Source organism: Prionailurus bengalensis, chromosome A3 (genome assembly GCF_016509475.1).
Source record: "Prionailurus bengalensis isolate Pbe53 chromosome A3, Fcat_Pben_1.1_paternal_pri, whole genome shotgun sequence".
NCBI lineage: Eukaryota > Metazoa > Chordata > Mammalia > Carnivora > Felidae > Prionailurus > Prionailurus bengalensis.
In genome coordinates, this window is record NC_057354.1 from 85,666,659 (window position 1) to 85,682,551 (window position 15,893).

General features: G+C 37.6%; 1 protein-coding gene and 1 pseudogene across 1 annotated transcript in view; one reads left to right on the forward strand and one right to left on the reverse strand.

The window, feature by feature from the left end:
* Positions 1 to 15,893, reverse strand: part of PPP3R1 (protein phosphatase 3 regulatory subunit B, alpha) — a 66,814-nt gene that overhangs the window by 34,293 nt on the left and 16,628 nt on the right. The gene's annotated exons all lie outside the window — the stretch shown is intronic.
* LOC122496934 lies at positions 566 to 2,089 on the forward strand (annotated as a pseudogene).

A 15,893-nucleotide genomic window follows, 5' to 3' on the forward strand; every position in this document is an offset into this window, starting at 1 on the left:
TCAGAGCCTGGAGCCCGCTTCAGATTCTCTGTCTCCCTCTCTCTCTGTCTCTCCCCCACTTGAGCATGTGCTCTCTCCCCCTCTTTAAAAAATAAACATTAGGGGCGCCTGGGTGGCTCAGTCGGTTAAGCGGCTGACTTCAGCTCACGTCATGATCTCGCGGTCCATGAGTTCGAGCCCTGTGTCGGGCTCTGTGCTGACAGCTCAGAGTCTGGAGCCTGTTTCAGATTCTGTGTCTCCCTCTCTCTGACCCTCCCCTGTTCATGCTCTGTCTCTCCCTGTCTCAAAAATAAATAAAACGTTAAAAAAATAAAAAATAAACATTAAAAATATTTTAATATTGAAAAGCCTTAGTGGAGCCCGGCAGTAGACCTCGGAGGCTTCTCCACACAGCAGTGGGATCAACATCTTCCTGGGATCAACAAGCCCCAGAAGCTGGGTTTCTTTAAACCAGGGCTGCTGTTTTCTGTTTCTCCCTGGGCTGCAAAAAGCTAGAAGATTTTTATCTAGCTCAAACAAGGCTGCTGGTATTCCTTTTTCCCGTGAGGCTGTTTGTGGCTGCAATTGCATGAAATCCCAATGGTGTAGACCAGTGGTGATGGATCTAGGAGTTCACCAACTGAGACATTTTTCAATTTCTTTCTTGTCATCCTTGCTGGAGACTGAAAACACTTCTGTGAGACTTGACAATAGCTCCTTGGGTGCAAGTGTGGTAGCTATTGACAACAAAATCGAGCAAGCTATGGATCTGGTGAAAAGCCATCTGATGTTATGTGGTTAGAGAGGAAGTGGAAACCCTTAAAAAGCAAATCAAAGAACTAATAGAGAAAAATTTCCTGGAGCAGGAAAACAATCTGCTGAAGACACTGGCCAGTCCTGAGCAGCTTGCCCAGATTCAGGCCCAGCTGCAGACTGGCTCCCGCCCTGTGACCACACAGCCCCCAGCCCAGCCAGCGTTCCAGGGCTCAGGACCAACCGCATAGCCTCCCATGCCCCTGAAGAACTGGCCGCTGCTGTCTGAACTGAACAGACCAGAGAAGATATACAAGGGGGAATCCATCCACCTCTACAGTCACCCATTTCATTGCTCACTGCACAAGAGAAGTGAAGCTGACCTATGCCATTGTGTCTGTTTTCCAGTATTAAACACTCATGTGCTTTTGGCTTGAAGAAATTTCTTAGTTGGGTGAATTAAAGGTTAATCAGATAATTAGCATGGATATACTGGGACTTCATGCAGCTTGGCAGATATGTGAGAAGTGGTTCCATTCATGCTGAGGAGCTGTGTGCCTTTCCATCATCCCTTCCCTGCTCCCCATCCCTGCTCGCAAGAGTTCTCTCCTGCTTGCAGGTAGTATACTCCATGGGGTTAGAAGCAGTGGGGCTCCAGTGGGCTTTCCTCTCTCCTCTTCCCCATGAGGAACTTGAAAGGGAGGTCAGAGTAAAGACTGACACATAGTCTCACCTAAGATGAGGGGAAACATAGTTCATCATACAAACTGACGACTGTCACCAAAAATCCATAAAACGATAGTACTGTGCCTCTTTCTAAAACAGTAGATGACACAAAATTCTTTGAAATGGTGACAGGTAGCTGGGACCCAGGCTATCTTACCATGAAGGTTGTTTTGCTTATTGTATATTTGTGTATGTAGTGGAACTATTTTGTACAATAGAGGGCTGTAACTACTATTTATGTTGTACAGATTGAAATCTAGATGTCTGAAGAGGTGTGAATTGTCTTTTATACAGAGATCTACAGAAAAAATGCTACATGAAGAAAACTACACCTGAAGAAATTTTAAGAATCTGGCATCGTCAGTCACTTTGTGTAATCTGAACTCTTCTAGTTGCTGAATATCTTGAAGTAAATTCCTGTTCGCTGAAGTCTTTTGATTGAGCTGGTTGAATACTTTGAAAAATGATCCATTCTAGCTAATGAAATGGATCTCCCAGTAGGGGTTTCTGCATATTACCTGTATAGTAGTTATACGCATTTGTTTCTGTGCATGTTCTCTACACAGTTGTAAGGTGTCACTGTATTTAACAGCTGCACTTGTCAACTTTCAATAAAGCATATAAAATGTTGATAAAATATTTTAATATCAAATATATATTAAAGGTAGAAGAAAATGATAAACAGCGGCATCTGGGTGGCTCAGTCAGTTAAGCCTCTGACTTCAGCTCAGGTCATGATCTCATGGTTTGTGAGTTCAAGCCCCGCATCAGGCTCTGCATGGAAAGCTCAGAGTCTGGAATCTACTTCAGATTCTGTGTCTCCCTCTGCCCTACCCAGTTCATACTCTGTCTCTCTTTCGCTCTCAAAAATAAACATTAAGAAAATACTTAAGAAGAAATAGCAAACATTAATAAAACCTGACCATTAGTAATGAACAGAGATAGAGTTTTGCTTATTCTGCCTCTTACTTGATTTTAAGACTCTAATGATTCCTATCTTTTACTGCCTCACATACGTATTTCATACCTAAAATTTTATATATGCTTTAAAAAAAATCTCACTCTACCTTAAAGTATGTTTCTTGAAACATTCTCAAAAGAGTATAATGACACTTTGAATTGTCATTCTGAGTTGTGTGTGTGTGTGTTTTATGATAATGATTAATGTTATAATTGTCTTAGAAGTGAGGGCATGGGGCACCTGGCTGGCTCAGTCAGAGGAGCATGCAACTCTTGATCTAGGGGTTAAGAGTTCGAGCCCCACATTTGGTACAAGGATTACTTAAATAAATAAAACTTAGAAAAAAAAAAAGTGAGAGCAAAAGAGTTATATGGTAGTTTCAAGGACGACTCTGAAACCCAGTCCTTATTTCTCCCACCAACCTTCACAGCGTTATCACTTCTTTATAAATAATACCATCAATCCTCTATCCACATGATTCCCAGCTAGCCAACATCCACAAGACCCAAGGACCAGCCCAGCTAGAGCCCTTCAGTGCTTTTCCACCAATACTGAATGCCTCATCTGTCTCCTAAACTTAAAATCTACATATCCAAAAGGTTACTTCAACCTCAACCTGAACAGTCTTGTGCCTGGTAAAAAAATCTTTCAAGTATCAAGGAAAATGTTTTCCCCAGATAACCAAAAACTGAAAGAATTAAGCTCCAATGCATGTGTAGTACAAGAAACGTCATAAGAATATTCTTCAGGCATAAGAAAAATTGTACTAAATGGAAATCTGATTCTAGACCAGGAAATGAAGATCACCAAAAAGATAAATTTGTGGGGCGCCTGAGTGGCTCAGTCAGTTAAATGTCTGACTTCTGCTCGGGTCATGATCTCACAGTCTGTGGGTTCAAGCCTCACATGGGGCTCTGTGCTGACAGCTCGGAGCCTGGAGCCTGCTTAGGATTCTGTGTCTCCCTCTCTCTCTCTCTGCCCCTCCCCTGCTCGCACTCTCTCTCAATAATACATAAACTTTAAAAAAAAAAAAAAAGGTATATTTGTATGTAAATATAAAAGACTTTTTTCTCATTTTTAAATATCTTTAAAATATAATTAACTTACTTAACACAAACATAGTAACAATGTATTGTGGGGTATATTAACATGTACATAGAAGTAGAATGTGTGACAACAGCAGCACAAATATGAGAGAGAGGAATGATGTATGTTGTCAAGATCTTGCACTATGAGGGAAACATTACAATGTTATTTGAAAGTAGAGCATAATGTTAAAGATGTATATTATAGGGGCGCCCTAAGTGGCTCAGTTGGTTGGGCTGACGTCTGACTCTTGATTTCAGCTCAGGTCATGATCTCACAGTTCATGAGTATGAGCCTGTGTAAGGCTCTGCACTGACAGCATGGAGCCTGCGTGGGCTTCTCGCTCTCCCTGTCTCATTGCCCCCGCCTCTCCTCTGCTCTCTCAAAATAAATAAACATTAAAAAAAATGTGTATTAAAAACCCTACAGCAACTGTTTTAATTTAAAAAAAATTTTTTTAATGTTTATTTTTGAGAGAGAGAGAGAAAGTGAGTGGGCAAGGGGCAGAGAGAGCAGGAGACACAGAATCCGAAGCAGGCTCCAGGCTCTGAGCTATCAACACAGAGCCCACACGGGGCTTAAACTCGTGAACCGCGAGATCATGACCTGTGCCAAAGTCAAATGCCAAACCGAATGAGTCACCCAGGAGCCCAGCAACTGTTTTTTAATAAAAAGATAAATACAACAGTATCATAAAGATCATTATATAGCCCTCTCTATCCCTGATAATGTATTACTTGTTCTGGATTCTGCATTTTCCATTGTTACTAGCCACTGTATGCTTCTTAAAAGAATGGATTCATTAGGAAGATGTAATGATACTAAGTCTATTGTGATTTACAATAAAAAAATGTATTTAGTTTTGTTTCTAGCATAGAGATTCTAAAACCCTCAGAATTTAAGTGAGAACTATAAAGATGTCTTATGTTAAGGAGGGGACTGTGAGAGAGCACCTAAAGATAGGGACTGTCTGGTTGCCAGGAGAACCAATTATATGATTAGAAGGCTGTAATTTTAGCCCCACTACCCTCTGACCTTTGGGGAGTGGGGGCTACAGGATGAATTAATCACCAAAGATCAATGATTTAATCAACTGTAGTTATGTAACTAAGCCATCATAAAAACCCAAAAGGACAGGGTTCAGAGAACTTCCAAGTTGGTGAACACGAAAAGATGCAGGGAGAGTGGAGCACCTGGAGAGGGCACACCCTTTCCTATGTATCTTGCCTCATGTGTCCCTTCCATTTGGCCATTCCTAAGTTATATCCTTATAATAAACTGTGATTTAGTAAATAAAGTGTTTCCCTGAGTCCTATGAGTCACTCTAGCAAATTAATCAAACCCAAAACGGGGGTCATTTTATCCTTCCAACTATACCAGGTTGGTCAGAACCCCAGGAGACAATCTAGATCTGTTAACTGGCATCTGAAGGAGAGAGACAGAGGCAGTCTTGCAGGACTGAGCCCTTCACCTGTAGAATCAAATGCTATGTCTAGGTAGACAGTGTCAGAACTGAATTGTAGGACATCTAACTAATGTCCAGAAATTGTGCGGATGTGTGGGGAACCCCCGAGCCTCCCATACTGTAATTAGGTCTACACACACACACACACACACACACACACACACACTCACAGTTAACACAGCTTCAAAATAAATGAAAGCAAGTACTAATTAAAGAATGGAAAGGAAAACAGTCAATCATTTTGGAGATTTTAATATTTCTCTCACAGTAACTGAAAGAAAGCAAATAGAACAAAAAAATAAAGTTATAGAAGATTTGAACACACATGATCAACCAACATGTCCTAAACCAGCAGAATATTCTTTTCTAATGAACATGGAACATTCACAAAGCCATTATTCTGAGCCTCAAAAAAAAGTATCAATAAATTGAAAGGCCTAAAATCATACAGACATATTCTTCCATTATGATATAATTAAACTAGAAAGGTATTTGGGAATAATCAAATATTTGGAAACAAAGCACAATTCTAATAACCCAGGAGTCACAGAGGAAATGACAAAGAGAAATCAGAAAATGCTTTGGATAGAATGAAAACAGAACCCATCAGAACTTGTAAGATACAGGTTAAGCAGTGTTTTGAGGAAAATGCCGTTACAAGAGAAAGTCCAAAACATAATGATCTGTTCCCAAAGTAAAAAGCTAGAAAAAGAAGAAGTTAAACCTAAAGAAAGAAAAAAAATGAGAAATTAATAAAATAGAAATGGGCAAAGAAAAATCGATAGACAAAAACTTTTTTGGAAAAGGTCAATAAGTAATCCCTCAGGCAAATCAATACAAATCCTACAGACATTAAAAGAAAAATAAAGGAATTTTCTAAGCAATACTATAAAAAAAAAATTTTATAACTAAGATAAATAGACAAGTTTCTTGAAGGCCCATATGACAAAACTGGCTCAAGAGAAAAAAGAAATGCTGAACAGCTCTACAGCTCTTAAAATACACTGAATTTGAGTTTAAAAGTTTCTTACAAAGAAAACTACAGACCCGGATTGCTTCACTGCTCAGTTCAATCATATATTCCAAGTACAAAAACATGCCAACCCTACACAAATTCTTTCAAAAAGCAGAAGGAAGGAATAGTTCTTAAACTCATTTAATGACGCCAGTGTTACCTTCGTACCAAAATCAGAGAATAACATTACATTATAAAAAAGAAAACTATACTCCCATACTTCTTCACGACAGTGGATACAAAAATCATTAACAACATCTGAGTAAATCCAGAAAAAAAAATTTTTAATATTTATTAATTTTTGAGAGAGAGAGACAGAGACAGAGCATGAGCGGGGGAAGGACAAAGACAGAGGGAGACACAGAATCCGAAGCAGGCTCCAGGCTCAGCTGTCAGCACAGAGCCTGACACAGGGGTCAAGCCCACGAACCATGAGATCATGACCTGAGCAGAAGTCAAAGGCTTAACTGAATGAGCCACTCAGGCGCCCCCAGAAAAAATTTTAAAGAGAATAAAATTCATGACCAACTGAGGAAAATCCCAGCGATGCAAGCTTCGTTTAACATTCAAAATCAGTGTGATTCACTACACTAACAGACTAAAAAATAAAAAACACCATATGATCATCAACATATATAAACAAAAGCATGTGACACATTTCAACACCCATAAGAACCACAATCCAGCAAAGATCTTCGATCTATTAAGCCTATCTACAAAAAGCCTAAGCTAACATACTTAATATGGTGAACGACTAAATGCCTTCTCCCTAAGATCAGGAACAAGATAAAGGTATCTGCACCAATGCAATAAGGCAAGAGAGAAGAAATAAAAGGCATACAGATTGGAAAGAGAAAAGTAAACTGCTTTTACTTGCAGATAACATGACTGTGTATGTACACAAATAATAAACTACAAAAGACTTTCAGAACTAATAAATGAATGAAACAAAGCCACACAATACAAGGTGTATACAAAAATCAAATGCATTTCCATACAGATCTAAGTAGCCAAACAATCTGAAAAAGAACAACGCTGAAGGAGTTACACTATCTGACTTAAAGAATTATTATAAAGCTAGAATCGTCAATAGAATGATATTGGTGTAAGACTAGATAAAAAGATAAATGGAACAGAATAAAATGGAGAACACACACACACATACACACACACACAAAGGTTAAGTTTTTGGCAAAAGTGTCCAGGTAATTCAGTGGGAAGAAATCCTTTCCAACAAATGATGCTAAAACAAATGGGTATCAATATTTTAAAAAGGAAAAGACAAAAGAGTAGATTTTTATTTTATTTTATTCTCTTCTACTCTATTTTATTTTAGAGAGAGAGGGCGAGTGGGGGAAGGACAGAGGGAGTGGAGTGGAAGAGAGTGAATCTTAAGCAGGCTCCATGCCCAGCACACAGCCAACATGGGTTGCTCGATCTCATGACTGTGAAATCATGACCTGAGCAGAAATCAAGAATCAAATGCTTAACTGTGCAGGTGCCTGAGTAGACATTTTATAACAAAAGATACAGACACAGCAAATATGCACATCAAAATATGTTTCATATTAGACATCAGAGAAATGCAAAATTAAAACTACAATTACATACAATACTTGCAACTAGTATATATGTGCCTAAAATTTAAAAACTTGACATATAAAATGTTGCCGAAAATGTAGAACAAATGGTTATGTGCTATGCAGAATTCTAAGATGGCCCTCTGAAATTCCCAGCCCTAGGTATACAAACATCTTTTCTCAGTTATTCAAATACTAATCTAGGTATTGGCTCAAAGGGATTTTGTATATGTAATTAAGATTCCAAATTAGTTGACCATAAGATAAGACTATTCAGGTGGGTCTGTTCTAATCATAAGAGCCTTTTAAAAGCAAAAAGGGGAGGGGCGCCTGGGTGGCTCAGTTCTTGGCGTCCGACTTCGGCTCAGGTCATGATCTCACAGCTCGTGAGTTCAAGCCCTGTGTCAGGTTCTGGGCTGACAGCTCGGAGCCTGGAGTCTGCTTCGGATTCTGTGTCTCCCTCTCTCTCTGCCCCTAACCCACTCGCATTCTGTCTCTCTCAAAAATAAATAAACATTTAAAAAAAAATTTTTTATAAAATAAAATAAAAGCAAAAAGGGGAAGTCAGAGATTCAAACCATGAGAATTCAAGACTAGGGAGTGAGCCCCATGCCACTGAATGCAGGCAGCTTGTAAGGGCTAAGAGTAGCCTCTAGTGGACAGTAAACCAAGGAGCAGAGAGCTCAATCCTACAAGAGCAAGAAACTGAATTCTACCAACAACATAAATGACCTCAGAAACAGAATCTTCCCCAGAACCTCCAGACAAGAACTCACTCTGGCTGACACCTGGATTTCAGCCTTGTGATTCCCTGAAGAGAGACCCCATGTTAAACTAGCATTACGGTTAAGTGCTGTTTAAGCCACTAAATTTACGGTTATTTGTAACACAGCAATAGAATCAACACCCAGACGTATACAGTATATGTAGCTAAAAGTAAAAATGTTGACATGACAAGTGTTGGTGAAGATAGAGAACTGAAATTTTTATGCAGAATAACACATTTTGGAAAACAATTTGATGGATTCTTTAATAATTTTTTAAGTGTATTTATTTTTGAGAGAGAGAGAGAGAGAGAGAGAGAGAGCAAGAGGAAGAGGGGCAGAGAGAGAGAGGGAGAGAGAGGGAGAGGGAGAGAGAGAGAATCCCAAATAGGCTCTGCCCTGTCAGCAGGGAGCCTGATGTGCGGCTCAAACTCACAAACTGTTAAGATCATGACCTGAGTGGAAACCAAGAGTCGGATGCTTAGCCGACTGAGCCACCCAGGTGCCCCTGACAGATTCTTAATAGTAAGTTTAACATAACATTCAGAAATAAAAACATGTCCACATAAAGATTTGTACAAATATATCCACAGAAGCTCTGTTAACAGTCCAAACAAGAAACAATCTAAATGTCCACCAACCATCAAATGGATAAACTGTGGTGTATCCAGACAATGGAGTACTACTGGGTAGTGAACAGGAAAAGACTACTGATACACACAACAAAATAAATCAATTTCAAAACCAGTAAGCTAAGTGAAAGAAGCCAGATACAAAACATTACATACTGCATGATTCCATTTATAAGTAATAGAAAAGGCAAACTATAGTTACCAAAAGATCAGGGGTTGCTAGGATTTAAGAGGGTATCAGGTAACATTTTAGAGTGACAAGAAATGTTCTACATCTTGATTGTGGAAGTGCTTACAAAACTATACATCTGTCAAGACATATTAACTGTATGCCTGAAATTGGTTAATTTTACTATATGTAAGTTATACCTCAATAAAACTGATCTCAAGTATAATGGAATTGCTTTATAACTCATAGATTCAAGTCTCTAGTTAGAAATATAAACATCTCAGGGTGCCTGGGTGGCTCAGTTGGTTAAGCATCTGACTCTTGGTTTTAGCTCAGGTCATGATGTCACAGTTCCTGAGTTTAGCCCCACATTAGACTCCTATACCCTGGCAGTGCAGGGCCTGGTTGAGATTCTCTCTCCTTCTCTCTCTGCCCCTCCTCCACTCACTCTCTTTCCCTCTCTCTCAAAATAACTTAAAATATATATATATATGTAATATATATATGTGTAATATATATATATCATCACTTTCTTTTAAAATAGTAATAGTTTCCTCTCATATAATTCAAGAACTATATGGATTTTTGTTTATATAACATACTCATTTCAAGGCAGCAAATTAATATTTTTAGATTAATTTTCAATGAGAAACCAGAAGCTTATAGTAATTTTAATTCTAACACAGTCTAATTATAGTCCTTCTAATTCTTTCATCCTTTACTTACTCCCCTTCTTAGATCTTAAACTCCATGAAGGCAGCAATTGTTTTCATTATCCTTTGATATCCCTTGCCAATTTTAACACTGTCCTAAATTTATGCAAGGAAGTATTTTATAGGTGCATGTAAAAATCCAGATAGCCTTTAGGAACCTGGTTTAAGTGGCATGTTAAGCATCAACATATTAAAGAACATGTTTGGGGCACCTGGGTGGCTCAATCAGTTAAGCATCCAACTCTTGATTGTGGTTCAGGTCATTATCTCATGGTTCATGAGATCAAGCCCTGAGCCACACATCGGACTCTGTGCTGACAGCATGAAGCCTGCTTGGGATTTTCTCTCTCTCTGCCCCTCCCCTGCTCACACACTCTTCTCTCTCTCTCAAAATAAATAAACACAAAAAACAAACAAAACGAACGAAAATAGTTAAAGGGTATATTATTCAATAAATTCTTAAACGTCCAGTTATTAAAGAACTTTAGATTTTTGCTTCCCTTGATACTCACCCTCATAAGTATCTACTAAGCACTTGGATGTCCAATAAGCAAGCAGTACTCTAATACTTAAGTAATATTTATAGTTCCCAAGAAGAGCCTATAACCAAATAAGACAATGTTGTCACCTCTTAAAGTCTACTAAAGATAAATGTCTACATATTCTAACAGCAGCCCTTTGAAAATAGTCTAAAATTTACAGTATGCATTCATAAAATTTATTTTTATTCTCTTACATCTAGACACTTCAAGATCAAAGTAACTCTAAACAAAATGAAATAAAAGAGATCCAAAAATACTTTCATTTCTTTGCCAGAAATATTCCTATTCCTGATTTAATGTGTATCAAAATTGATAACTACAATATGGTAAATTTGAAAAATACTAAATAAGAAAAAGTGAGAGTCCAAAAGTCTTCATCTGCTGAAAGACAAAGTTTGCCAACTTCCCACAGTTAATATAATTATTATAAAGAAATCAGTTTCTAAAGTAAAATCACTAACCATCTTAATACTTGTTTGAGGACAGATTATTTCTTACTCTCAGAAGTATACAACAAGGGGTTCAAACTGTGGATAGATCAATTTGGCTGAAAGGAAGTGAAAAGATCATAGACTTCCAGGGACCAATCTCTTGTCTCTATCAGGCTGAGTTCACAAGTACCCCTTTCTCTAGACCTGACTTTTCCATTCAGGAAATAGGGAAGTTTGGGGGCACCTTGGTGGCTCAGTTGGTTAAGTGTTTGACTTTAGATCTTGGCTCAGGTCACGATAGTTTCGTGAGTTCGAGCCTCGCATCAGGCTCTGAGCTGACAGCGCAGAACCTGTTTGGGAATCTCTCTCTCTCTCTCTCTGTCCTCCCCCACCTCTGCGTGCACACACACTCGCTCTCTAAATAAACTTAAAAGATAAAAATAAAGTTATTTTAAAAAGTTCAACTAGATGATTTCAAGGGATCCTCCTAGGTATATTGTTTTTTGACTACTAATGAAGATGCTAGACATACTTAAATATGGAAGAGAGAAGGAGAGGGAGGGAGATAGGGAGAGAGAAGGCAGACATGGAATGTCAAGAAACACCTTGAAGCATCCTGCTGGTCCAGAAGACAAAAGTTTCCCAAACAGAGTATGCTTAACTTTATATTATGTTCTTTTGTAAGCCAGTACAACAGACAGTATAAGAAAAGGCAATAAATCTCAAAAACAGCAGATGCTGTTAGCAATACAAATCAAACATGACCTTAGTTATAGCAACAAATCTGGCAACAGGGATTTTGTAGATACTCTATAAAAATTAGTTATGATGCTATTGTATGACAGAAATGTTCGTTAATACAGTATACCACTGTTAAAGTGACCAGTTTTCCAACAGAAGTTAGTAACATCTGACCTTGTCAAATTATTTTAGGAGAAAAACAAAACCCTAAAATTTTCTAGCCTGATAAATACTCCAAAATTTTACTCTATAACTTCACCTAGTAAATGATTGAAGGTACATAATGTTAACTATTTTAAAGATCCTACTGCATATTGGGGCCTGAAATAGTGATACCTATTATTTTATTTTGCAGTTTAAAATTTACCTAATAGCTAACCTAACCAATCCTATTTTTCTCTCCTACAATTAACCATGATTTCTGTATGTTTACCTTATATCCTACAAACTTGTTGAACTCATTAGTTCTAGTTTTTTGTTTGTAGATTTCCCAGGATTTCCTATGTAGACAATCATGTCATCTGCAAATAGGGAGATTTTCCTCCTTTCCAATCTGTATACCTTTATTTTTTTCTTCCCTTATTCCAGGTAGAGCTTTCATCACTACGTTTAAAGAGTGGTGAGAGCAGATATTTGCCTTGTTACTGATCTCATGGGAAAAGCATTCAGTCTTTGCCATTAAGTATAATGTTACCTATAGGTTTGATTTTTTTTTTTTTTAATCTTATTTATTTTTGAGAGAGAGACAGAGTACGAGAAGGGGACAGGCAGAGAGAGAGGGAGACACAGAATCTGAAGAAGGCTCCAGGCTCTGAGCTGTCAGCACAGAGCCCAACACGGGGCTTGGACCCACAAACCGCAAGATCATGACCTGAGCTGAAGTCAGCCGCTGAACTGACTGAGCAACCCAGGCGCCCCCCTCCTATAGGTTTTTATAGATATTCCATAACCAACTGAGTTAGTTCTTCCACATATGTATTTTTATTTTTTTTAAAGAAACCATGAATGGGTCCTGAATTTTATTAAATGCCTTTTCCATCAAATTATGTGGTCATGTGAGTTTTCTTTAGTTGTTCATACAGATTATTTATACTGAGTTTCAAATAGTGAACCAGTTGTGCATCCCTGCAGTGAGCTCATACTTGGTTATAGTATACAATTTTCTTTCCATTCTGCTTAACTAACTCTATTTGCTTACATTCTGTTAAAATTTTTACATATACATTAATATGGGAAAGTTGACAGTGTTTGTACTTTTGGGGGCAGGTATCAAGGTAATGGGGGCTACTCAAATCATCTATTTCATATTGGGTGAACGGTAGTGGTTTGTATTTTTAAAGGAACGGTCCATTACATCAAAGTTGTCAAATTTATATGTGAGTTGTTCATAGTATATCCATATGATCTTTGCCAGGTCTGAAGGGTCTATTGTGATACCCTCCACTTCATTCCTGATACTGAGAATTTGTTTCCTCTTTTATTCCTCCCATCTTGTAGAGGTTTATCAATTTATTGATCTTTCTGAAGACCCAACTCTTGATTTCATTCATTTTCTCTGTTTTTGTCTTCAATTTCACTGATTTCTGCTTTTATCTTTATTTCCCCCTTCTTTGCTTTGGGTAGATTTTGCTGTTTTTTATCTTTTTTCAGGTTCTTGAGATGGGAGTTCACGATTACTGAGACTTTTTTTTTTCTGAAATGTGCATTTAGCGCTGTTAAGTTTCCTTCTCAGCACTGCTTTAGCTACATCCCACAAATTTGTTCAATGGATTGTATTCTTACTGTGTTTTGTTTTTCATTACAGTTATTCTTCAGTGCATGACACATAGAAAATACTTAATAAATATTTTTGAATTATCACTGAAATATGCTTCTGTTGTAAACCTTTATTAGGTACATCCATTTTTGTTATTTCTTTGGAAAATGTATTAAGTTCCAAACAACTGTCATATGAACTTTAAACACAGTCCGTTCACCAATTAATCATCTTTATGCCAACCCAAAATTTTTACAGGAGTGTATGTCCAAAAAGTTAAGAATGATATCTTCCAGTATTTAATACACTGTAAGCAATTAATAAAAGGAAGGATTTAAGAATAAGATTTCATTCCCAAAGGTGTAAGATACTTCTCAAGTAGCAAGACACAACAAAAGCTTTATTAAAGCAGAGACCTCTCTGAAAGTCTAGGTTTGCAAAAACCCTGCTGGCTCTTTTCATCTGGTTTTACTTATAACAATAACATTATTTCCATCAAATTAAAACAATTCTTTATATAAAGTCCTAATATCTCAGACTAAGTTCAGATGCACTAACTTAAATTTTTAAATAACTACCTTGGTTCCGGGGCTCCTGCTAGGTGGCTCAGTCAGTTAGGCATTTGGTTTTGGCCCCAGGTCATGATCTCATGGTTCATGGGTTTGAGCCCTGCACTGGGCTCTGTGCTGACAGCAGGGAGCCTGCATGAGAGTCTCTCTCTCCCTCTCTCTCTGCCCCTCCCTGTTGTTCTCTCTCTCTCCCCCACCCCTCTCAAAATAAACTTAAAAGAAAAAACTACCTTAGTTCAAACAAAACATGCAAAACAATAAATGTTACTTTGTCAACTTCTCATGGGCTTTTTTTAAAGGCAAAAGCTGACAGATCTAGAAAGTAATCTTTACAAGTTAGCTTTGTAAATATAAATATGGATGCAAAAAAGAAAAGTTTACTGAATACAAAAAAAAAGAAATAACATTTATGTGCTGGGCACTCTTTTAGAGACTTTACATACATTTATCTCATTTATCCTCCAAACAATCTTCTTGGTAAATAGGGATGTCAAGGTTAAGCAACTTGCACAAGGTCACAAAACTGGTAGTGACAGAGACCAAATTTGAACTCACACTAACATAATTCCCATAGTATTCTCACCAATATATGATAAAGCTATATCCTCTCTATATAAGAGAAGCTGTAAGTTACTGAAACCGTTTTCCTCTCATCTTGGAAAACTTAGGTTCAAGTGGCTAGTCACTGCCAACTTACACTGACAAAGCAATTTAAAATGTGTTGTTCATATATCTAACATAGTCTCAATCACAAAAACGAGACAATAATAGGGTGTGAGACAGGTGGAGACAGCTGAGGAGAATAGTATGGCAATGGAAAATATAAAACACTTTATTACACAGAAACCATCCAACAACTTGGAACAATAATTTGGTATTATATTTTAATTTAAAAACATACATAATCCTAAAACAAAATAGAAAACTCTGTATGCATAGCATTTTCAGTAATTATAATTAAGAAAATAATCTCAGAACAGAGGAAATATAACCCCAGTAGTAGCACAGTTCTGGATGATGGTAAGAGACCAACTACCCTAACTAGTGTGAAAGTAAGCAGTTCAAAGTATAAGTTAGTAAAACGAAAGGTCAAGGAAGACTAAAGCAAGATGTGCATAAACAATTAAGGAATGGGGGATCCTAGAGGGAAAATGTGACATAGATACTAAATTGTGAATGAAAAACTGGAGTATCCAGGAAGATGTTAGATGGCAGCAATGAAAAGAGATAAAGGAAAACACAGTCAGATAGAAGGAAATGACTCTGCGTGAGAATTAAGAAGTAATAATCTATTAGGGGGTTGCCAAACTATGGCCCCAAGCATATCAGGCCTACCACCTCTAGGGGTTTGGTTTGGTTTTTTCAGTGATTATCTTTTTTTTTTTTTTAATTGAAGCATCACTGACATATACTAGTTTCAGGTGTACAACATGATTTGGTATTTGTATATATTGTGAAATGATCACCATAGTAAGTCTAGTTAACATCAATCACCATAGACAGTCACAAAATTTTTTTTGTGATGAGAACTTTTTTTTTTAATGTTTATCTGAGAGAGAGAGAGAGGGCGCACATGCACACACACAAGCAGAGGAAGGACAGAGAAAAAGGGAGAGTCCCAAGCAGGCTCCAGGCTGTCAGCACAGAGCCCAACATGGGACTCAATCCCACAAACTGTGAGATCATGACCTGAGCGGAAATCAAGAGTCAGACACTTAACCGACTGAGCAATCCAGGCACCCCTCTTGTGATGAGAACTTTTAAGATGTACTCTCGTAACAACTTTCAAATATGCAGTACGGTATTATTAACGATAGTTGCCATGCTGTAGATCTCATGACTTACTTTATAACTAAAGTTTGTATATTTTGACCACCTTCACCTATTTCATCCACCATCTCTTGCCTCTGGCAACTACCAATCTATTCTCTGTATCCATGAATTCAGTTTTTGGTTTTGTTTTTAAGATTCCACAGGTGAGATCATACAGTAATTTTCTTTATCTTATTTC